General features: G+C 39.3%; 1 pseudogene across 1 annotated transcript in view; it reads left to right on the forward strand.

Annotated features, from left to right (window-relative positions):
• Positions 1-299: 299 nt before the first annotated feature.
• Positions 300-25,944, forward strand: part of LOC308343279 (H/ACA ribonucleoprotein complex subunit 1-like) — a 30,377-nt pseudogene continuing 4,732 nt past the window's right edge. The window contains exons 1-2 of the transcript in view: positions 300-384; positions 1,732-1,783. The product of the transcript in view is annotated as an H/ACA ribonucleoprotein complex subunit 1-like (transcript). The remainder of the gene's footprint in view (positions 385-1,731; positions 1,784-25,944) is intronic.

Here is a 25,944-nt window from a genome sequence, read left to right on the forward strand (position 1 = left end):
GTCATACAGACAGTCATTAATATATTTTCATATTAAGCTATATATAACACTTTGTACTGAACTCTTTGTTTGCCAAGAATGGAACATATGCCTCATTATCCTTATTCCTGAGAATCCAAACTTTCCTTAAAAAAGGAAATATTCATGTATACACGCACACACACACACACATACACACACACACAGTCTAATACAACCACATAGGTAGTATTCTATGCTTTTAAACTGACACTCAAACGGGGAACTGAAATCTTACCAGGTGTCTATATTGATATACACTAACTACTGCCAAGATCGGAATGATGATGTCTTCATCTGATATCAACAGAGAAGTGTTAAAGAATTCACATACTGGGATCCTTGAGAAAATGGCTTTATCTGAAGGTAAGTAGTAGAAGACAGAAACAATGACCGAGAGGAAAATATACTTTGTCTATTAACCACTAGCTACAAAAAGACCCTCTATCAAAAGTTCATCAGATGATGAGAAATACATTATAGCTCAAATTGAGCATGAATACATTAGTTGGTATAAATACTCTTTTTGAAGATGTGAAATTAAATACAGGATTTTTTTTCCCTGTATCCATTCATTTTATTAAACAGATACCATATCTGTAAGCTTAATGGCTTTGGTTGAAAGCATAATGAAAAAAAGTTGGTACATTCTCAGCTTAATTTTATAAAGATCACATAATAATGTGACAGGTGGAGCCACGTGGGGGTGGAGGCAAATTGGTCTTCTGTCCCAAACGTCAAAGACGTGCTGCAGACATCAGGGAAATGTCTCGTGGTTGGGAAAGGTACGGAAACTCAGCAGGCTGGTCTTTGATACCTAGGGCTTTCATTTTTAATTAAAGAACAGAACTCTGGTGAAAAGTCATCATATCATCCTATCTTATACGGGGCTTGGATGATAGCTCTGTAGAGAAGATGATTGGGAATATGCCTAACATAGTATCTAAAAGGTTCTACATATCTAAAAAAATAATAAAAATTAACATTTATTGAACTTCATTTCAGTGACTGCTCATGTCTCTGTGAGGGAAGCACAACTGTTATCCCCATTTTGCAGATGAGAAAATGGATTCTTAGAGCAGTTGAATAACTTTTCCAGGGTCACAAAGCTAGGAAGTGAGTGATCTAGGAGAAGTAACCAGAATATCATCTTGAAGACAATGCATCTACCCACAATGTCATATTCCTAGAAATTTTCTTCCTCCCTTGAGGATAGATTAGATCCCTAACATATTTTATGAAAGAGCTTTTCCATATACTGTGATATAGAATTATTTCTTTTTCCATATGTATGACCTCAATTGAAATAAAACCCTAAATGAGCTTTATCTCCAGTATCTTTTCTCCCAGCCATGAAAAGATGTCTCTTCTTCCTTTCCTTGACAACATGCTATCATATCCCACAATTTTCCCAACTTTAGAGTCTTGGATAATCTTCCTAATGTGTCTTTGTAATCTCTGTTGCAATAGCCCAAAGCATTTGTTCTCCTCTGAGTAGGAACATGAAACAGCTGTCACTGTCACTCATATAATAGTTTTTTCAGACACTCAGAAACTAATTGCTAACATTTCCTGCCCCTACCTTGTCTTTTCTGAGTCAGATAATTTGCCCTCCTCTTTTTCTTTGTCCTCCTCCTCCTCCTTCATATATAAATTACTTCCACATAGAGCCTATTTCCAAAATTGCTAATCATTTTTGTTCCGGTCCTCCAGACTCTTTCAGCATCTGGATGTCCAGTGGGTGTCATGAAGACATTGCCATACAGTACTGAAATTATGGCATCTGGGAAAAATTTTAAACGTGTCCACAGGAATATTTTCTGTTGTTTTACAAATTGCAGGCAAAACATTAAAGAAAATTATGGTTTTCCCAGTTCTCAGATGGTGTTTTGTCTAAACTAATGCGAGACAAGAAAGGTGGGGTGCTTTATATTGCTTTCCTCGTGTAGAAAAGATGTAGTCATTTTGGAAAGAGATTATGCTCCGTAAATTTAGTAATTATTTGTATTTGTGTATCTGAATGTATAACATGAGGGATGCCAGTCAACTTGAAATCTAGAGGGAAAAGAAGTTATCATTTAAATGAACCAGGCAAGGCTTCACAGGGGTAGCATTTGTGATGGATCCTAAAGAATAAGTAGTACTACGACATAAAGAACTTGGAAGGAAGATAAGTTCAAAGTGAAAAAGCAGCATAAGCAAAAACTCGAAGAAATGAAACATACTCTTTGGAAAAGAGGAAATGGTCCCATTTTGGGTAGTCCACTTCAGTTGCTATGTTGAGAAATATTGGGCAGTAAGGCTGGAAGTGGATACCAGAGCTAAATTATTTAAGACATTTAAGCAAAGTTCAGTCTCCTTTAGGAAAATAATTCTGGCAATGGAACACATGATGAGTAGAGAAATTATCAGTAGGGAGAACAGTTTTGAAGTTGACGCTATTACGCTAATAGGAGTGATATGTATTGAGGACTTATCATGTGCCCAGGAGACAGGAATGGAAAATATAATATGAAAAGGCTACAGTTCCAAGAAAATGAAAACTAAGAAAAGGTCTTTGGATTTAACGATTAGGATATCACTGACTAACTTTGAGTGGAAAGTTATCAGGAGAATGGAAGAAAAAGACGAGACAGGAGTGAAGCAAAGGAAAATGACATGATGGTGACTTGAGGCTCAAGGGATGTTTTCTTGTTAGTTGGTTTGTAGGATGTGAAACTTAAACTTTTTAGCTAATATCATAGGGCTAGTAGCGAGAGACACATTAAAGACTCAAAAGAAATATAAGTCTCAGAGCTGCCGAGAAAATGTTACAAAGATGAAGGCATGATCTTGGCAAGCATAAGAGGAACAACTTCTGAGGTAACAACAAAGAGAGTAAAAGAATCAATATGGAGAGATTTTGAGGTTAAGAAGAGGGAAGTTGAGGAAACTCATATTGTCTGATATTAATACTTTGAGTTAAATGGATGGTGAATACCCTTTTGGGGAGGGTGATGGGAATAAATGGTGGCTGGATTTTAGGGGGTAAAGATCTGATGTAAGCTCCATGGAAAAACAACAAAAAACATGTAAGAAATCAATTGACAAGCAGCAATGAGTGCCTAGCCAGGAAGGATGAATGACACATACGCATAATCAATATCTATAGGATATTTAATGCAATGACAACAAAACATCTGATAAATACTTCTTTTGCTTTGATGATAAGTTCGTCTCTCATATATAGAGGAACTGACCAAGGAGTTAGTCATCTCTTCTTAATTCTGATCATCGGAACAGTGATTATGTCACCTGAAAGTGTGTTGGAGAGATAGCTTGAATGTGAGGCAAAGCAATGTCCGGAAAGTTCCATGAGCTTAGCAATATATGAATATAAGAGGATAGGAGAGGCACATAACCATGGCAAATGTAGAAGAGAAGCACAAATCTATTTTAAAACAGACATGAAGACCTAGCTAAGAATAAATCTGGGGAGACATGACTTAATAGGAGCCTAAGTTAAATGATTTAAGGTAATTGACATATATCCCTTATAGATCACTGATGTGATGTAGCCAATATGAACATGGACTGCATTACTAAAAGTAACAGGGAGAATAAAGCCCAACCATCCTACTGGATTGAGTTTTGGTTGCCATGTTCAAATGATATTAAATATAACTCTTCTCTTGTCTTGGATTTTTGCAACAGGCCTCAAAGACATGAATAATAGAAGAGGCATCAAGTTCTCCTGTATCCTAAAGATATGTGCTAAATCACTTCTGTGGGACAAGCTAGGAGACCATAAATCCAGTTTGGTCAACAGGATCCCATCGCCCACCTGAACAGAAGATAAAAGATTAAGCCAAGGGAGGGAGGCTTCAAGAGAACTCCTTGAGAGCCTAGCACATATCTTTTAAAGCTTGGCACACAGAGACACTCACATCATCATCTCCCCACGAGTCTAAGATGGACAGTTTGGGTGTAGGGACCTCTGAGGAGTACAACAATGAATATATAATGTTGGGAGGGAGCTTTACTGTCGCTAGCTATAGAGAAAGAGTAGTATCCTGGGCTATAGGAGATTTATGGGCTCACCTCAGCAGGAAAACACAGAACTTGAGGTGCAATGTGTCCAGAAACCTAGGGTGTGACCAAGCTTATAAGTGGCCAGCCAGAGGAGAGGAACCACTTTCTCAAACTTTAGCCTGCCGTAGAATCACCCAGAGGGCTTTATTAAAACAGATTCCTGTGCCATACTCCTAGGACTTCTGATTCCTCAGGATGGAGGGGCCCCAAAATGTTATTTCTAAAAAGTTCTCAGGTGATAATAACTTCATCATTTTGGACCACACTTTTGAGAAGTTTAGATGTCACCAGCAGGACATCTCAGAGGAACATGTGGAAGTACCACATATGAGAAAGAATAAGCTCTGCATATCCATTATGCCTGGAAGTCATCAACAGACTTAACTGCACTGACCAGTTCTCCCCTGGTCTTTTCTCCCCCACTGCAACCCTGGAATGGTTGGAAACAGTAGCTAGGACAAAGGAGGAAGAGCTATGACACAGAAAAGGAGACAATCGTACTCTGCCCCTCATCTCCATGCTTCAAAGACTGAGTTAGGTCTGAGCAGGACCAGGGGATAATCTCTTCTGGACATGTATTTGGAATTTTAATTAAACTGGGGTAGATCGGACTGGAGTTAGCACTTAGATTTATGGTGCCCAAACAAAGGAACTAATACTCATTCCCAAAGTAGAAAAGCTATGGTGTCTGTTTCAGATTTTGTATTCTGATGGGAAAGAACTGGTTTGAGAAGAATGGATACAAGAAAAACGTAATTGAGGCAAGCTTGTTCAATCAGTCACTTACACACGTCTTCAGAATGGTATCTCTTAAACCATTAGCAAATCTGGTGATGTACGGCTGGGACAACTGGACCCTTAAAAACCTCACCAGAGAAGCACCCCTGCAAGGAGATAAGGAGCTTCAGTCTGGAGAGGATTGAGGAAGCATAATGCCACACTTAGAATACTAACGGGCCATTCTGTCAGGGAAGGAGTAGCTTTCTGCGTGGTGGCAGACGCCACGATTAGCTTAAGTTAGTGAAAGTCAGGAGAGGAGTCTGCTTAGGTTCCATGTAAGAAAGACATAACAATTAAAGCCATGTTAGTGACACCAGGTGATGGACACCTGATGGGAACCTCGAAGAGTTTTACACCCGGCAGAGCGTAGTTTTGGCTGGACTCTACGCATATCAGCTCTCCAGCAACATTTTGGCCACGGGTATGGTGAAGGGCAGGGTGGGGTCCTCAGGACTCACCTGGCTTCCTGTCCCTGCTTCCCTCCATGTACTTCAGCCGAGACTGCCTCAGACTTCGGGACTACTCCCAAGGCAGCCTGGGGTGACTCAGGGTTCTGATGAGGGCCATTTCTCACTCATGGTTTTAGTCCCCGTTAGCTGAAATTTGATAAATGGGCCTTTGCAGTCAGGCCTTTCTAAGACAAAGTGACAAACTGGTCAGGATGACTGGATCCTGCCTGGTATCCGAGGCTCTGCCCCGCTCTTGCCATCGTTCTCCCTGCCCTGTGCACTCAGGCATCCTGTTGAAGTAACTGAACGGGCGGTCTAGGTTTCTCAGAGACGGGGGAGTCCGACGTGGGTCCTTGACACGTGGAGAGTCAAAGCTCAGGAGGGAAACTGGAAAGAGCAGGGGCATGTACAGTGACAGAAGTGGAAGGAAGAGAGGGTGACACGATATTGCCCCTGACTGCGAAATGCAGAAGTTTGTTTGATAGGCCTGTTTGTGCTATCACAGACGAGAACGGTTATGATAGTTATGCCAGTCAAAACTCTGAGCAGACAGAAAGGCGTTGTGCCTCTCTTCCAAATGTTGACATAATCATATAGTAATCCAGGATCAAGAAATTCCTAATCCTCCATCTAAAATAGCTTCCAAATGTCCGCAGGGGTGCAGGAAAATATTCATGGGGTCAGCTGACCACAGGTAAGTGATTGTGACAGCTGCAGGCCTTAGCATTTACTCAGTGAAACAATGGCTTTTAGACAATGTCTTTCCAATTTGTTTTCAACATTGCAGCCGGAGTGTTCTTTTCAAAACACAAATCTGATCATGTCACCAACCTCCCGAAAACCCCTGAATGGCGTCCCACTGTTCTTGGAATAAAGACCGAATCCTTAACTAGGAGCTGCTTGGGCTAGGCCCCTGTGGGGGTTGAGCGTGGGGGTGGGGTCCTCCTTTGGGTATGCTCTTCCCTGGGCCTTGAGGGCTCCCCCCTTTCTCTGTTAGCTTTAACTCAACTTTGCTCATTAGATCTCAGCTCAAAGAGCCCTTTCTGCACCCCCACCTGGACTTCTTTGTTCTTTACTTTTTATAGGACTCCATTCTTTTCTTTTAAAGCACTTATCTCAGTTTGTAATTATACATTCATCAGTGCCATGATTTGGTGACTGCTCCCCCATCCCCTCTAGCCTCTCAGTTCCGTGAGTGAGAAAGGTCTCTTTTTGTTCACCATCTTCTCCAAGAGCCTAACATTGTGCCTGGCTCACAGGAGGCCCTCAATGCCTTTTTTGCTGAATTAGTAAAAGGACTGCCTAAACTGTGCTTTCCTTCTGAAATTTCGAATTCTATAAAGGAAGGAAAGTGTTAAGCAGGCATCAGAGCAAAAGTCTTCGTAATATTTCCTCTGCTTCCATGCAGTGATTTATTTTAAAATGCAGAACGCTATGAGCTCTAATCTTCCTTTATATTATATAGAAATCAGTTCATCAAAATAACCCTCTAACTCTTCCTGGTATTCTCATTTATTCCCCATTTTCTCTGGAATGAATTTAAGTAGTCTTTCTTAGGGTTCATCTTCTTTTGGGAACTCATACAGAGAACATTTTATTTTAGGTTAATTCAGTTGAGATTTTATTTAAAGGCACCCTAAGTTACAGACATTGACAGGTAAATGTTTATGAAAAGATAATATACATACACTCTGTATGTGTGTATGTCTATCAATCCATCTAAAAATATGTGTTTTCACGACTTGAAATAGAAAAGATTGGATTTAGGTAAGGAAATCATTACAGTGTCGAAGTTTCCACCCCCAGACTCTTACCCTCTCCAGCTAAATTCTGCAGGATTTGGTGGAATAAGCAGGCCGTCATGATTTCCTGATGACTGACTGAAGGACATGTTACTTCACTTCCTAATGAAATCCTCAAATAGTGAGTCATAATGCCAGAGGCGCTGTTCTCCAAGATTCCATCTCTGCCTATTTTCTAATCCAAATTCTGAAAAGAGCACAAGCCTGGATCCAGCCCTTCAGATCTCTGTGTGGGTCTGAAGTATACATTTCCTTTCCAATGTCTCATTTTCTTTCTGCAGCAGAACTGACATCCACTGGGCAGGAGTGGTCAACGTTGACGACCGTGATGGCAACAGAGAATAAAGAATTCATTGTTATTTGCTGACTGTGCCATGGTGGTGAATGTCTCTTTCAGAAAGCCACAAAAATGGACATTGACTGAGTCATGAAAGAGCCCAAACCAAATTATCTAGACAAACAACCTTTGCTATGACTATGTACAAATGGCCACATGTTACAGAAATCTGGTTATTTCCTTTAAAGTACCAATCTGAAAAAATAAATAAATAAATAAAAAATAAAGTACCAATCTGGTACATCTGCCCCTCAGAAAACAAATTTTCTTAAGGTACATGGAAAGAGAAAACTAGTCTTTTGTTCTATTCTACAACACCCTTTAGTTATTGTCATATTTCTCACCATACTCGTATTGCCTGGTTTCTTGAAGAGTGGGTCTATAAGCCCTGTCTCCTTTTCCTCACCGCCTATTATTCCTCAACTCCTTATTTGTCCCCCTGCTAAATGACTAAATGGTTCTTACAAAGATTCAAGAAAACTCCTCTAATCACTTTTTAATATCAGTTTCCTAATAATCTTCAGGAGTTGGCCATTCTTATTCTATCCTCCCTGAAGCTTCTAGTTTCACTGACCCCAACTAGACCCTGGAGCTTCGGGAGAGTGCTCTGAGGAGATTCTCTTCTTCTTCTGGATTTTTAGCTGTCTGTGCCCAAACACCATCCAACCCAAATGCCCCACCTAGTTTGGGTTTCCTTTCACTTTCTTTCAGTTCTCATTCATCTTCATGTTTTCAACTTTTTCACATTTTTCAACTTTCACATTTTTACTTTTTCAGGTGAATCCGCAAGTTTTCTTCCCTAGCACTTTTTCACAGCTTCAACTGCACAACTTGATCATCTAGTTGAATATCCCTCTGTCAATGGCTGTCTTGCTAACACTTCGCTATCGTGTTCCCTGTGCCCCCTTTCCATCCATCTGAGTCAATGTTTTCTCCTCACGGAGACTTGAAAGCTCATATTTGCCTTTGACTCCTCCTTCCCATACGCAATGTCTATATCGCATCAGTTACTGAAGTCTTCTATTTCAAATTTTTAATTTTTATTCAAGTATAACTAACATCAAGTGTTATATTAGTTTCAGGTGTACAATAGAGTGATTCAGTGATTCTGTACATTACTCACTGTTCATGAAGGTAAGTGTGCTCCTTAATCTCCATCACCTATATCCCCCATCCCCCACTCACCTCCCCTCTAGTAACCATCAGTTTGTTCTCTAGAGTTAAGGGTCTGGTTTTGTTTGTCTCTTTCTCATCATTTGTTTAGTTTCTTAAATTCCACATATTAGTGAAATATGGTATTCATCTTTCTCTAACTTATTTCTCTTGGCATTATACCCTGTAGATCCATCCATATTGCTGCAAATTGCAAGATTTCATTCTATTTTATGGCTGAATAATATATTCCATTGTGTATATACCACTTCTTTATGCCTTTATCTATTGATGGAAACTTGGGTTACTTCCCTATCTTGGCTATTGTAAATAATGCTGCAGTAAACATAGGGGTGCATATATCTTTTTGAATCAGTTTTTTTCATTTACTTTGGGTAAATACCCAGTAGTGTAATTAGTGGATATATGGTAATTCTATTTTGAATTTTTTGAGGAACCTCCCTACTATTTTCCACAGTGGCTACACCAGCTTAACATTCCCAACAACAGCACATGATGGCTCCTTTTTTCCACATCTTTGTCAACATTTGTTATTTATCATGTTTTTTATCTTAGCCATACTGACTGTCACGAGGTGTATCTCATTATAGTTTTGATTTGCATTTCCTTGATGATGAGTGATGTTGAGCATCTTTTCAGGTATCTGGAGGCCATCTGTATGTCTTCTTTGGAAAAATGTCTATTCAGGCCCTCTGCCTATTTTTTAGGATTATTTGGGTTTTTTGGTGTTGAGTTGTATCAGTTTGTTATATAGTTTGGATATTAACCCTTTATTGACTATGTTATTTGCAAATATATTCTTCCATTCACTAAGTTATCTTTATGTTTTGTTGGTGGTTTCCTTCACTGTGCAAAAGGTTTTTTATTTTGGTGTATTCCCAGTGCTTGAATTTTGCTTTTGTTTCCTTTGCCAAAGGAGACATAACTAGAAAAATATTTCTATGGCTGATGTCAAAGAAATTACTGCCTGTGTTTTCTTCTAGAAATTTTATGGTTTCAGGTCTCAAATTTAGGTCTCTAATCTATTTTGAGTTTACTTTTGTATATGGTTTAGGAAAGTGGTCCAGTTTCTTTCCTTTGCATGTATTTGTCCAGTTTTCCCGATACCATTTGTTGAAGAGACTGCTGTTTTCCCATTGTATATCTTGTCTTCTTTGTCATGGATTAATTGACTATATAATCATGGGTTTGTTTCTGGGCTTTCTAATCTGTTCCTCTGATGTCTCTGTCTCTTTGTGCCAGTACCATATTGTGTTCCTTACTATAGCTTTGTACTACATTTTGAAGTCTGAGATTGTGACACCTCTAGTTTTATACTTCATTTTCAAGATTCCTTTGGCTATCTGGGGTCTTTTGTGGTTCCACACAAATTTTAGGATTGTTATTACAGTTCTATGAAAAATGCTGCTGGCATTTTGATAGGGATTGCATTAAATCTGTAGACCGCTTTGGGTCACATGGACATTTTAACAATATTGGCTCTCCCACACCATGAGCATGGAATATCTTTCCATGTGTTTGTGCCATCTTCAATTTCTTTCATCAGTGTTTTATAGTTTCTGGAGCATAGGTCTTTCACCTCCTTGGTTAAGTTTATTAGGTATTTTATTATTTTGGTACAATTATAAATGGTATTGTTTTCTTAATTTCTGTTTCAGCTACTTCACTATTAGTGTATAAAAATGCAAGAGATTTCTGTGTATTAATTTTTTATCTTGCAACTTTAGTGAACTCATTTATCTGTTGTAATGTTTTTTGGAGGAGTCTTTAGGGTTTTCTATTTATAGTCTCATGTCATCTGTAAATAGTAAAAGTTTTACTTCTTTTTTACCAATTTGGCTGTCTTTTGTTTCTTTTTCTTGTTTGATTGCTGTAGCTAGGACTTCCAGTACTACGTTGAATAAAAATGGTGAGACTGAACATCCTTTAAAAAAAAAAAAAAGAGGGGCACCTGGGTGGCTCAGTGGGTTAAAGCCTCTGCCTTCGGCTCAGGTCATGATCTCAGGGTCCTGGGATCGAGCCCCGTGTCAGGCTCTCTGCTAGGCAGGGAGCCTGTTTCCTCCTCTCTCTCTCTCTCTGCCTGCCTCTCAGCCTACTTGTGATCTTTGTCTGTCAAATAAATAAATAAAATCTTTTTTTAAAAATTATTTATTTATTTACTTGACAGAGATCACGAGTAGGCAGAGAGGCAGGCAGAGAGAGGTGGGGGGAAGCAGGCTCCCTGATGAGCAGAGAGCCTGATGTGGGGCTCGTTCCCAGGACACTGAGATCATGACCCGAGCCGAAGGCAAGAGGCTTAACCCACTGAGCCACCCAGGCACCCCGAGAGTGAACATCCTTGTCTTGTTCTTGGTCTTAGAGGAAATGCTCTCAGTTTTTTTTTTAATCATTGAGTATGATTTTAGCTGAGTTTTTCATATGTGGCATTTATTGTGTTGAGTTATATTTCCTTTAAACTACTTTCTTGAGAGCTTTTATCATGAATGGGTACTGTACTTTGTCAAGTGTTTTTTCTGCATCTATTGAAATAATCATATGTTTTTTTTTTTCCTTTCTCTCTCTCTCTCTCTTTTTCTTTTCTTTTCTTTTTTTCTTTCTTCCTTTCTTTTTCTTTTTCTTTGAGAGAGAGAGTGCATGCACTCACAGCATGAGTAGGGGGAGGTGCAGAGGGAGAGGGAGAAAGGCAATCTTAGGCAAGCTCCACACTCAGTGCAGAGCCTACATGGGGCTTGATCTCACCCTAAGATCATGACTTTAACCAAAATCAAGAATCAGATATGTAACTTACTGAGCCCCCCAGCAGCCCTTATCCTTTCTCTTTATAATGTGATGTATTACATCAATTGATTTGTGAATATTAGACCATCCTTTCATCCTTTGATTGTGGGCAATTTTTTTTAAATGTATTGTTGAATTTGGTTTGCTAATATGTTGCTGAGGATTTTTGCATCTATGTTCTTCAGAGATACTGACCTGTAGTTTTTGTTTGTTTGTTTGTATTGTCTTTGGTTTTGGTATCAGAGTTTTGCTTGCCTCACAGAATGAATTTGGGAACTTTCTTTCCTCTTCTGTTTTTTGGAATAGTTTGAGATGAATAGGTATTGACTTTTTAAAGGTTGGGTAGAATTCACCTGTGAAGCTACCTAGTCCTGACCTTTTGTCTGTTAGGAATTTTTTGATTATTGATTCAATTTCATTGCTAGTGATCAGTCTGTCTAAATTCTCTATTGCTTCCTGACTTGGGAAGTTAAGATGTTTCTAGGAATGTATCCATTTCCCCTAGGTTGTCCAATTTGTTGGCATACAATTTTGTATAATATTCTCTTATAATCCTTTGTATTTCTGTGGTATTGATTGTTATTTCTCCTCTTTCACTACTGATTTTATTTATTTGAGTCCACACTTTTTTAATGAGTCTGGCTAAATGTTTATCAATTTTGCTGATCTTTTCAAACAAGTAGCTCCTGGTTTCATTGATCTGTTCTATTGTTTTTTGGGGTTTTTTTTAAGTCTCCATTTCATTCCTTTCTCCTCTAATTTACTATTTCTTTCTTTTTACTGACATTAGGGTTTGTTCTTTTCTTTGCTCCTTTAAAAGCTAATTTTAGGTTGTTTATTTGAGATTTTTCTTGCTTCATGAGGTAGGCCTGTATTACTATAATCTTCATTCTGAGAATAGCTTTTGCTGCATACCAAATGTCTTGGACTATTGTGTTTTAATTTTCATTTGTCTCTATGAACTTTTTTTATTTCCTCTTTGATTTCCCAGTTTACTCATTCATTATTTAGTAGCATGTTATTTAACCTCCATGAATTTGTTTTCTGTCCAGGGTTTTGTTTTGTTTTGGTTTTGTTTTCCTGTAATTGATTTCTAGATTCATACCTTGTGGTTGAAAAAGTTGCATGATATGATTAATTTGTTGAGACTTGTTTTGTGGCCTAACATGTGATCTCTTCAGCAGAATATTCTATGTGCACTTGAAAAGACTGTATATTCCACTGTTTTAAGATGAATTGTTCTGAATATTTCTGTTACCTCTATCTGGTCTAATGTTCATTCAAAACCACTGTTGCCTTGTTCATTTTCTCTATGGATGATCTACCCATTGCTGTAAGTGGGATTGAAAACCCCCTATTATTATTGTATTACTATCAATTTCTCCCTTTAAGTCTGCTAATAGACGCTGTCTATATTAGCTGCATATTAGGTGCATAAATATATACAATTGTTATATCTTTTTTTTTTTAAAGATTTTATTTATTTATTTGTCAGAGAGAGAGAGAGAGAGTGAGCACAGGCAGACAGAATGGCAGAGGGAGAAGCGGGCTCCCCGCGGAGCAAGGAGCCAGATGTGGGACTCGATCCCAGGACGCTGGGATCATGACCTGAGCCGAAGGCAGCCACTTAACCAACTGAGCCACCCAGGTGTCCCTACAATTGTTATATCTTTTTGTTGAATTGTTCCCTTTATGATTATGTAGTATCCTTCTTTGTCTCTTGTTACAGCCTTTGTTTTAAAGTCTATTTTATCTGATATAAGTATTGCTACCCCAGCTTTCTTTCCTTCCATTTGCATAATAAATATTTCTCCATCCCTTCACTTCCAATCTGCATGTGTCTTTAGGTCTGAAATGAGTCTCTTGTATGCAGCAAAGATGGATCTTGCTTTTGTACCCATTAGTCATCCTGTGTCTTTTGGTTAGAGCATTTAGACCGTTTATATTCAAAGTAATTATCGATGGAATGTATTTATTGCCATTTTGTTACTTATTTTATGGTTGGCTTTGTAGCTCTTCTCTGTTCCTTTTTTCTCTTGCTCTCTTCCCTTTTGTTAGTGATATATGTAGATTTCCTTCTCTTTTTTTTTGCATATCTATTACAGGTTCTTGATTTGTGTTTACAATTAGGTTTATATATAAAATCCTATGCATATTGCAGTCTATATTACGTTGATGGTCACTTATGTTTGAAACTAATCTAAAAGTACTAAATTTTTACTCCTCCCTCCATGTTGTATGTATATGATATCATACTTTATATTTGTAAAAATAAGTCAAGGGATTCACAAAATAAAAAATGTAAAGTATGATTAATTGTACTGCTTTTGTGCTTTAACCTCTGTACTGGTTTTTATAAATGATTAATCTGCTACTTTTATTTATTTATTTATTTTAAAAGATTTCATGTATTTATTAGACAGAGAGAGACATAGCAAGAGAGAGAACATGAGCAGGGGGAGTGGGAGAGGGAGAAGCAGGCTTCCCGCTTAGCAGGGAGCCCAATGCGGGGCTCCATTCCAGGACCCTGGGATCATGACCTGAGCTGAAGGCAGATGCTTAATGACTGAGCCACCCGGGTGTCCCAGTCTGCTACTTTAATTATGTTTGCATTTACACAATCCCTTTAATTTTTTCTTTTCTTTTTTTATATTTTATTTATTTGAGAGAAAGAGAGAGAAAGCAAAGCAAGAGGGAGAACACAAGCAGGAGGATGGGGGAGAGAGGCAGAAGGAGAGGGAGAAGCAAACTCCCTGCTGAGCAGGAACCCTGATGTGGGGGCTCAATCCCAGTACCCTAGGATCATGACCTGAGCCGAAGGCGGACGCTTAATGCATTGAGTCACCTAGGTTCCCCTCTTTAACCTTTTTTGTAAACCTAGTTTAGTGGTGATGAACTTTAACTTTTGTTTTTCTGGGAAACTACTTATGTCTTCTTCTATTCTGAATGGTAGCCTTGCTGGATAGAGTATCCTTGGTTGCAGGTGTTTTCCCTTTTAGCATTTTGAATATATTGTGTCACTCTCTTCTGGCCCATAAAGTTTCTGCTGAAAAATCAGCTGATAGCCTTAGGGGGGTATCCCTTGTTTATAACAATTTTCTTTTCTCTTGCTGCTTTTAAAGTTCTCTCTTTAGAAACCAATATTACAGTATATGTTAACTAACTAGAATTTAAATAAAAATGTGAGAAAAAATTAAATTCTCTTTTTATCACTACCTTTGTGTGCTGATTTTGGTGGGGAGGGGACTCTCTGTGCCTCCCGAACCTGGATATCTGTTTTCTTCCCCAGAGTAGAGTAGTTTTCATCTATTATTTCTTCAAATAAATTTTCTGCCCCCTTTTCTCTCTCTTCTCCTTCTGGAATCCCTCTAATGCAAATGATTTTACACTTGACAGTGTTGCTGAGTTTCTTAACCTATTCTCATTTTTTATTATTCTTTATCCTTTTTGCATTCAGCTTGGTTGCTTTCCATTATTCTGTCTCCAGCTCACTGATCTCTTCTTCTGCTTCCTCTAATCTACTTCTTCTTCCCTCTAGTGTATTTTTAACTTCAGTTTTGAGTGTGCCTCTGATAGGTTCTTTTTTATATTTTCTTTGTTGAAAGTCTCGCTAAGATCTTCCACCCTTTTATCAAGTCCAGTGTCTTTATGACCATTACTTTGAATTCTTATATCATGCATATTGCTTATCTCTGTTTCATTTAGCTCTTTTGCTATGATTTTGTCCTTTCATTTGGGATGGAGTTGTCTGTCTCCTCATTTTCTCTAACTCTTTGTGTTTGATTCTTTATATTAGAAAAGTCAGCTATATCACCTGATCTTGAAAGTAGTAGCCTTATGCAGAAGAGGTCCTGTAGTGCACTGCAGTGCTGTGTCCCCCCTATTCACCCAAACCTGGTGCTTCAGGGTTGTCTCCTATGTGTGCTTCATGCATCCTACTATTGTGATGGAACCGCATTAGCCTTCAGGGCAGTCAGCTGCAATGACCCTTTTTGCCTGTTGTGGGGAAGGTTTGGTTCCTGTGTTGTTAAGGGGCCAGTCTGGGGCCACTATGGGCTTGTAGTTAGGTCAGACCAGATGCCTGCGCTCAGCCTGTTTGCCAGGCCTGTAATTGCACAGAACTATAGGGCATTCTCTTTGCATTGTCCCCTGGGAGGCTTCTGTTAGTGGGCAGAGTGTGCAATCAGATCAGATGTCTGTCCCCCAGCCCACTGCTCGGACTGCAGTCAAACTGGCATGTTTGCTTATCTTTCCCTCTGTCCAGGGCAAGGTTCACTTTGGAGTGGGGCTGTTCACTGTGGGAGCTTCTTAAAGAATGAGAGATGTCAGACACGCATTTGGAGGGATTCTTGCCAAGTGGGGTGGATTTGATGGGGTAGATCTACAGGAGAACACAGGGGCAGGGAGTGAAGTGTTGGCAAGGTATGTTGAGAGAGTTGGTGTTGTTTCCCGCAGGTGTCCAGGTATCTAGGGTGGGTGGAAAGGAGGAAATGGCACCTGTCAGTCCTTCTCTTCTTGAAGATGTCTCCCAAGGATCCGTGCCCCTCCAGTGCACATCAGGATTAGTAAATAAATCTCCTTCCCATATCCTCAAGGTGCTTTTCAAAATGCTGTTTCTATGTTGTATCTCAGAGGGGTTGTTTGTTATGCTGGCTCTTTTAGGGCAGGGACTATGTTTCCTACCACTCTCCAGCCCTCCCAGACCTAAGTCTGCTGATTTGTAACGTTCCCACTGTTAAGCCCCAGTGACTGTAAATTCTCACAAAGTTAAGTTCCTCTGGTTTTCAAAGCCAGATGTTATGGGGATTCAGCTTCCCAGCGCGGGTCCCCCATGTCTGGGGTGCCTGGTGTGGGGTCTGCTCCTGCCCCTCCTCTGTGCTTGTGTTGTCCTTCCCATTTGTGGTTAGTCTCTTGGGTTAGTTTGGTTCCCAACTGGGACTTTGTCCTTCCTACTATTTTTAATGTGGCCTCCTCTTTACCAATAACTGTGGAGAGTCTGTTTTGTCGGTTTTCAGTTTATTTTCTGGGTTAGCTGCACTAATGTAGCTGTTGTCTAGGTGTATCCATGGGACAAAGTGAGGTTAGAATCCTCCTACTCTGCCATCTCCCCAGGTCCCCCTAAAGTCTTCCTTACATGCCTCTAATGTCTGCTCTGCTTCCCATGTCCACTGTTGCCACTAAGGTCTCTCACATCATGTCTAGATTTTGGCAATACACTTCTAACTGATTTTCCAATAACGTCTTCTCCTCCCCAAACCGTCACATACCCCGTTGTCAGAAGAATCATTTCACTATATTGTCTGTAAGGAAAATTCCAAATATCCAGGTATGGCAGGAAAACACTTTGAGATATTAATTAACAGAGGTTACCCCACTCATTTTCCTCCTCCCCATTCCAGAAAGGCAGTCCTGCCTTTGGCTCTCTTCTCCCTTAGTAGGGAAGTTTGTATTAGCTGGTGCCTATAAGGCACTTCCTTAAAACCTGAGTTCCCTGAAGACTGAAGGTAGCTAAAAGAGAGAGGGTGATTGCTTCAGATTTGGAAAAGGACTCCAAGGTTACTGAGGTACAGAATAGAATGTGTCCTCCATGGCAACGGCCCCATAGGAGGCAAGACTTCAAAAGCAATGGTTTAGGGTACCTAAGTAGCTCAGTCATTAAGCTTCTGCCTTTGGCTCAGGTCTTGATTCCAGGGTCCTGGGATCAAGCCCTGCATTGGCTCCCTGCTCAGTGGGGAATCTGCTTCTCCTTCTCCCTCTGTGGTTCCCCCTCTACTCTCTCTCTGTCAAATGAATAAATAAAATCTTCAAAAAAAAAAAAAAAAGGCAGTAGCTTTAGGGTCTATCTAGGAAGTGAGACCATGTTCACAGTTTTAGTAAAGATTCCTGTAAGCCACTGTGTCCAAAACAGCAAGGAGTCACAGGACTTGAAGGGGCTGTTATGGGCTCAGTAAATAAGAATGGTCCCCATCTTCAGACTGGACTAGATAATAGAGATTGGATCCCTTTCTTTTAGGATCCAGGTAAGCTTCCCAGATTCTGGTGTGATCCTGGAATGGGAAACAGCAAAATAATTACTAAAATGGGCTTTCCTGTGAGCTTGGTAAGAGCATGCTCAGAATGGGTTCTAATTTAGAACAAGAGTCAACCCACTATTCTGCATCCAAGGCTCTGAAATCTGCATGCCTCATTCATTCTCTCAACAAAAATATACTTTGTGTTTCTTAGGCTGCCTGAGAACACAAAGGCAAAATAGAACACTTTGTGTCCTCAAGTCATAACAGTGGGAGAAATAGCCAATTTCCCTCTGCTTTTCTCTTCTTTGAGGAAGCCTTCCCATGATGCTCCTGATCTTGGTAGACACCTCTCATACACATTTTTAATAACATCTATTAACTTTGTTAAGTGTTCCTAAAGAAAGGTAGTTTTACATTTATTTGAGTGATTATTTAATTAATTATGTCAACTCCATAGACTGTAAGTTCTATGAGGGCAAAGGCCATGTCAGTTTTTGAGCAAGAAATGCTCAGAAGAAATGAAGGTCAAACTCAGATAGGTCCTCAAAAGTCAGGTCAGGATCTTAATCACTTGTCATTTAAAAGAGTTAGAAAAGGGATGCCTGGATGGCTTAGTCGGTTAAGTGTCTGCCTTTGGCTCAGGTCATGATCTCAAGGTCCTGAGATGGAGTCTTGCCTTGGACTCTGCTCAGCGAGGAGCCTGCTTCTCCCTCCACCTGCCACTCCCTCTGCTTGTGCTCCATCTCTCTCTCTCTGTGTATCAAAAAAAAAATCTTAAAAATAATAATAAAGTAAAATACTTAGAAAAGACCAAAAACAATGTGGAAGCTCACCTGGCATGTGTTGTTAACCACAACTAGGGCAATCAGACAGGGAACGGTTTAATGATGACATTAAGAAATTGTAGCTGTGGCACAATAATATTCACTTTTTAAACAAATCAATTAACTTTAAAGATTTTTATTTATTTATTTATTTGACAGAGAAAAAGAAAGCACAATCGGGGGGAGCAGCAGGCAAAGGGAGAAGCAGACTCCCAACTGAGGCAGGGAGCCGAATGTGGGGCTCGATCCCAGGACCCTGGGATCATGACCTCAACCGAAGGCAGAGGTATAACTGATTAAGCCACCCAGGTGCCTCTGTTAATTAACTTCAATACAATTATTTTTATTTTAATGGTAATAATAGCAAATACTTTCGAGAGCCTACTGTAGACCAGACATTGTGCTTAGCGTTACTTACATTACCACTGTCATGTTCGTGTATGAATATGGTTTGGATTACTTTCATTTTGCAGATAGGGATCCAGAGATGGACAGAGACTTTGTATAAGTTGCCTAAGGTAACACAAATGATAAATGATGGGCTTGTGATGCAGAGATAGCAGCCTAACTGCAAAGTCATACTGTCAACCACCTGCTCTCTAGCCTGATGCTGATGAGATCGAAGAGTCAGCCAGAGGGAGGTTTAAATACTGAAAGAATCTACACATGTGAAGTGATGAGTAACTAAGGAAATTCCATGGATGAGTGCAACTAAAATATAGAGCTATAGTTTCCATCAGGCAGTGACGGATACAGGAGAAAAGAAATGCTCAAAAGCAAAAGCATTCACAATACCAAAACCGGAGCCATAAAGCCAATCCAAGACTCTTCATTCAGTTGCTTCACAGCATGGATTGAATGTCTCTTCATATACACCCAGAAGGTCTGGCACTGATCAGTAGGAATGCTTGTTAATCTTAGCATATAATTGTTCCTAGCTACCTGTCTTAATTTGTTTTAATTCTTTCAACTTTAATCCTGACATTGTGGTTCTTTCAAAACACCCTTCAGAATTTCTCAAGATACTCACTTTCCTTCTTCTAAATACAATATAGGTTTTCACTTTTGGGGGGTTGCCTAGTTTTCCAATAAGTTTCTCCAAGTGATCTTTTTCATTATTCCACAGCTGTTTCTGTTGGACAGTCTGGACTGCCGTCCCATTGCTGATTAGTTGGTTAGAGGTCATCTGGAAGTTGTTTGGAACATCTCAGTGGCCATCCTCTGAACAGCCCTCTGGTGGGATCTCTAGAAATATACACACCCTGTTCCAGAAAGCGCATATTTTTAACTTATCAAGAGCATTCCCCAGTGCTTTTCTTCATCCAAAGACAGCTCCTACCACATATCTGAATCAGGGCTCTTTCACTGATATTACGTGAGTGCATGTTAGCTGAAGCCAAAAGGTGACCCTGTCATTTTCTTTATGGTTCAATTCAAACTCCAAAAAAATTTTCCTTCCTTAACTCTGCCCACTTGGAATCTCTTCGTCTAGCTTGATAAATATCACATGGTGAGCTTGACAATTTAGCTCTCGTGTTTGCTCTGAATATTTCCTAGGTGATACACCTCTTGAGGACAGGAATTGTGTCTTCTGCTCCTTTCCTGTCTCTAGTTTTCTCATTACACTTCTATTCTAAAGTATTCAGTGGAAACATGTGTAGCTGAAGTGAATGGAGCTGATTTTTTTTTTTAAAGTTTATTTATTTATTTGACAGAGATCACAAGTAGGCAGAGAGGCAGGCAGAGAGTGAGAGGGAAGCAGGCTCCTTGCTGAGCAGAGAGCCCGACGCAGGGCCTGATCCCAGGACCCCGAGACCACGACCCAAGCTGAAGGCAGAGGTCCCAACCCACTCAGCCACCCAGGCGCCCCATGGAGTTGATTTTTAAAATTGCAAGGGACAACCTTGCATCTGGATGATTGTGTATAGCTCTGCTACAGATGGACATCTCAAGACCCTGTTAGGTTCAGAACTCTAAAATCTCCATTTCTTCCGTACACCCGAGCACTGATAGCCTCAAAGGGTTCAGAAAGCAGCTTTACCAGTACCACACAGCCACCCAGATATTTTCTTTTATTCCTAAGGAGGAGCTCTTGATAGTTTGGCCTCACATTAAAAATGGAGATTTTAAGGAAGTTCCTTGCTAAGTTGGAACTTTATTGTTCATCTTTATTTGTATCAGATGAAAACTTCCCCAGAATGTTCATTTAGAATCCAGAAAGATTTATGAAGTATGTATGTTTTAGCGTCAGAAAAATTAAATTCCAAAGAAAAGCATTCATTATGTAATATGGAAAAAGAACAAGTCTAAAGACAAAAGTCAACTGTATTTGAAAGAATTATCCATTCATGTTGGGCTCCGTCTCCCTACTCTTCATTAAGAATTTATCAATTTCTTAGAAGGAAGACCTACTATCCAGTGACGCTATATCAATATTTGATGTAATAGTGCCTGGAGCACTGGATTGACTTTCTTATTGTGAAAATGGGAAAGGAAATTAAGACTCAGCCCTATTTTATAATGGCAAGACACTCAGATAAATTACAATTTTGTTGTTGTTCTTTACATCCTAGGAGTGATAATGATCAGATTCTTTGTGTTCATTGATAATGTTCTTGCTAGTTTCATTTTGTCAGACTTAAGTGTAATGTTTAATGTTATCGATCAGTCTGGAAAGTGCTAGGATGTCCTAACATTCCCATGATTATATCACTTGGCTCTAGCTTGTCCAAAAGAAAAAAAAAAAGAGAGAGAAAGTGGCTTGTTGTTGTTCTCCACTGTGTTTCTGAAATATCTGCTATTTTCCCTACATTCTCTGAGGGTGGTCCCTCATGTCTTACTATGCATAGCACATTAGCAAAATTCCCAACAGATTTTTGCTTTTATTTTCACATGTAGTATATTCAGTGAAAGTGTAATATATTCCTGACAGCTGGCAATCCTCTTGATACTTCTCTGCTGCTTGCCTCCCTACCTTTCAGAGTAAGATATAATGATTCTGCTACTGTCTATGTATGGACTCTGGTATAACATCAAGTTCACACAAAAGTAGGGCATTCTATAAAGCAAGAACAGGAAAAGGACAGACGCTACCCAAAGTGATAGAGGTATACAATTCAGGCCAAGGCCATACTGCATTGTTTAAGGTAGTCAGGCAGGAGAAGTGGCGTCCTGATAGCATAGACGGGAGAAAGCTGTTCTCATCAGGCAATCAGACCTAAAATGTCCTCATTTAACCATTGAGTTTGATTACAAATGATTCTAGATCAACTCCATGACACAAAAATTTCCAAAATTTTCTCCTCCAAAATCAGCCCTTAACATATCTCCTAAGGACATTTTCTCCAATGTTCACTATGGCATTTTCTCATTAGCAGGTTTGTACTAAGTGAGTTAGACTTCTTTGTGGATTTGAATGTTCTCAGAACATATAAAATTAAGTGCCTAGAACAGTGCCTTGGTGAAAAAACAGTTAGACCAGTAAATGCATTTAGAGAATCCATCTAATAGTAGATCCATCTAATAATAGATTCTGATAGTTATATTAAAGCCAAAATATAGCTCCTATTCTTATAACTTTCAACCCTGGCATTTTGTTTTGCTTTAAGACCACTATATTCCGGATCTTGTATTACCATTGCCATCCAAATGAATCAGGACCAAGAAATTGTCTCTTCACAGCAGGACAGCTCACCACAAAATGCATACATGATATCCCCATCCCTCATCTGTAGATGACTCTCTTGCCCAGATTTCTGTGGTGAGTGGGTTTGAAGTCAGTTGGCCAGCTGCAGAATGGAGAACGCTTATTACTCAGCCCTATAGAAATAAGCTTCTGATGATACATTGTTTATCTAAGTAGACCACTTGTAACTGCATAATAATCATATATATATATATGTAAAGACATATGTATATAGTTATAGATAAATAAAGTAACTGCTTATATTAATGTATATATAATATGAATGATCCTTGAACTGTGGGTAACAGTGTGTTCAGGAGATAACTTTCTGGAACAATATGATCAGGAGGTACCCCTGGAAAGTAAAACATTTTTCTTAGGTATAGGAAATATCCATTTGTTCTTCCTTTGATAGCATCATCATCTTTGAGGTTTTCTCAATTCCTGTAATTTGGATGGAGCAGCTTCAAGTGACCCAGGACTGGCCACCCAGATGATCACATCCCTGGGTTTGGTTTAGAGATGGGCTTATAATCCTGTCAGAGACAATGAGACTTGGTTCTCAGATGACAGAGGAGCTTTTGGGAGAAAAACCCTCTCGCTGCTGGTAGCCATCTTGATTTCAGGAATAGAGAGATGGCATAAGAATGAAGTCAACACAATGGACGGTAGAGAGAACGAATGCTCTGATGCACTGTAGAATATACAGTGAGGTAAACCTCTAAATGATCTCTTTTGCCTAATCTAGTTTAAGTTGAAATTCTGGCACTTGAAACTGAGGCAGAACTGAATAATACATGGGTTTACTAATCAGGTAGATCCAGGAAATGCTGCACACACTGTGTGTTAGTATTTCAGCAAGGAATCTGACAGTGTTTCTCAGGAAATCCTTGTGGATAACATGCAGAAATGTGGAATGGATGCAAGTACAGTCAGGTGACTTCATCAATAATTGAAGAGTCATGTCCAAGAATGCTAATTCCATGTCAACCTGAAGGAAATTTTATAGTGGTGTGCCTCAGGGTTCTTCCCTGGCCCTGTCCTTTTTGACATATTTATCAAAGGTTTGGAAGAGCACACTGATGGCCTTCCTATCAAATTCTACAGATGACAAGATGATTGGAGCACTAGATAGAATGTTGGATAACAGAGACAAGTCTCTAAAACTCTTCATAAGCTAGAGCATCAGAATGGCATTTTAAAAAGGACAAATGTAGAATCTTTGAATTAGATCCAAAAACTAATTATACAAATAACCGGGTAACACTAGAAGCTTAGTTAAGTGTAATTTCAAAATGGACCAGCAATGCGATACAGCTGTCTAAACAAATAAATAAGGAAATAAAGCTACATTAGATTGCATAAATAGGACACAGCAGTGATGGAGGCAGATGTCATATTGAACAAATCATGGTTAGGCTGGTAGGGCAGAAGCATATAGAGCCAGAGGAACTAAAGTTTTGTAAATACTTCTGTCTGAATATCTAATGATCTGCCCCAGTGTGCTGAATCAGGGAAGCGGAAAGGATACAAATTACCAATGGGAACGTTGATCGCCCTTTTACTGCTCCTACTTGTTATTTGGATATTCTGTTTTTCCCTTCCCAAAAAGGAAGGCTTGGGTGTTTATCTCTGAGAGATATGTTATGCTACCTAATAAAGTAGGCAAGGAGGATAGGGAGAGGGAGAGACAGGAAAGCCAGTAGAAACATGCTGAGAAAGAGTTTGGGGGTGTTTAAAGATAGCACTTTTTTCCCCAGAGCACTTTTAAGGTGTAAGAGAATAGAGAGAAAAGAAGGAAGGGGACATAATTTGGATTATGGTAACCACTCAAGTACATACAAAACCAAAATGCATCTTTATGTAATTACCCAGCTCTTGGTATGGGTCCCTGGCTCTCTAAGTATTATTAGGACTCTTCATATATTTCCTTCTCAGCCAGGTTCTGCCTCTTCCCTATTTCCTACCACAGGCATATAAAAGGCTTGTGAGAAAACCTACTCTCTCTCTCTCTCTCTCTATATATATATATATTTTTTTTTAACCTACTACATTCTTTTTTTTTTTTTTTTAAGATTTTATTTATTTATTTGACAGAGAAAGACACAGTGAGAGAGGGAACACAAGCAGCCGGAGTGGGAGAGGGAGAAGCAGGTTTCCTGTTGAGTGGGAAGCCCAATGTGGGGTTTGATCCCAGGTCTCTGGGTCTATGACCTCAGCTGAATGCAGAGGCTTAATGACTGAGCCACCCAGGCGCCCCTTAACCTACCACATTCTTAACCAAGAATATATGATAGTAGATTTCGTGCCACAATATGATGGGTCTGGAAGGAGACAAGGCTAATTTCTTCAAAAGCTACAATCAACATGGTACTGCAGGTTTTGGCCAGTACAATCAGAGAATAAATTTTAAAAATTTGGAAGGGAGAAGACAAAATTGCCATTGCTTGTAGATTAAATAATAATTTACATAAAATATAAGAGAAGTTACAAATTATGAAAATTAATATGGGAGTTCAAGGTCCGCAAAGTTGAGAAATAAAAATATCATTAAACAAAGACAAATATCATTGCTTTATACCAGCAATAACCAATTAGAAAATAAAATATTATTTACAATAACTCAAATGCTAAAAACTATGAGCTTGCCTAATGAAGGTCATTATAGAGAAAATTTTAAATTTAAAAGAAGAGAGCAGATTTGAAGAAATGGAAAGTCACACATATAAATGATGTGGTATCTTTACAATTTAAAGATATAGATTTCCACTAACTGATTTACAAATTCAATGCAATTACAATAAAAATTTCAGCAGAATATTTTGGGAAAACTAGATAAAACTCCTTCTTAAATTACTATGGAACAATAAAGGGCCATAAACAACTAAGAAAATTTTGAAAAAGAAGAACAAATAAGGAGCTTGACCTTAGCAGACACTAAGAAATACTATAGATATTAGGAAGAACTACAATAATTAAAATGATATATTTCTGGTCAAAGAAAAAATGACAAATAAATAACAGAGTTATGAAACAGACCCTGTATGAGAACCCTTGGGACCTTAGGGTAGAAAAAGATGCTTTAAAATAAACTCTCAAGGGGCGCCTGGGTGGCTCAGTTGGTTAAGCCACTGCCTTCGGTTCGGGTCATGATCCGAGGTTCCTGGGATTGAGTCCTGCATCGGGCTCCCTGCTTGGTGGGGAGTCTGCTTCTCCCTCTGACCTCTTCCCTCTCATGCTCTCATTCTCAATCTCTCTCTCTCTCTCAAATAAATAAATGAAATCTTTAAAAAAAAATAGACCTTCAAAGTATAATCCCTAAAAAGAATTAAGGATGGAGTTTGGCTATATCAAAACAATTCAATTCAAAGTTCCTATTGAATAGGAGATACTATATACAATACTAAAAAGTGACTGATAGGGGTACCTAGCTGGGTCAGTCATTAAGCATCTGCCTTTGGCTCAGGTCGTGGTCCCAGGGTCCTGGGATTGAGCCCCACATTAGGCTCCCTGCTCAGTGGGAAGCCTTCTTCTCCCTCTCTCACTCCCCCTCTGTGTTTCCTCTCTCGCTGTGTTTCTCTCTGTCAAATAACTAATCTTAAAAAAAAAAAAAGTGACTCAACAAATCAAAACCACAATGAGATACCACCTCACACCAGTCAGAATGGCTAAAATTAACAAGTCAAGAAATGACAGATGCTGGCGAGGATGCGGAGAGAGGGGAACCCTCCTACACTGTTGGTGGGAATGCAAGCTGGTGCAACCACTCTGGAAAACAGTGTGGAGGTTCCTCAAAAAACTGAAAATAGAGCTACCCTATGACCCAGCAATTGCACTCCTGGGTATATATCCTAAAGATACAAACGTGGTGCTCCGAAGGGGCACGTGCACCCGAATGTTTATAGCAGCAATGTCCACAATAGCCAAACTGTGGAAAGCGCCTAGATGTCCATCAACAGATGAATGGATAAAGAAGACGTGGTATATATACACAATGGAATACTATGCAGCCA

The sequence above is a fragment of the Martes martes genome, assembly GCF_963455335.1.
Source record: "Martes martes genome assembly, chromosome: 5".
Classification (NCBI taxonomy): domain Eukaryota; kingdom Metazoa; phylum Chordata; class Mammalia; order Carnivora; family Mustelidae; genus Martes; species Martes martes.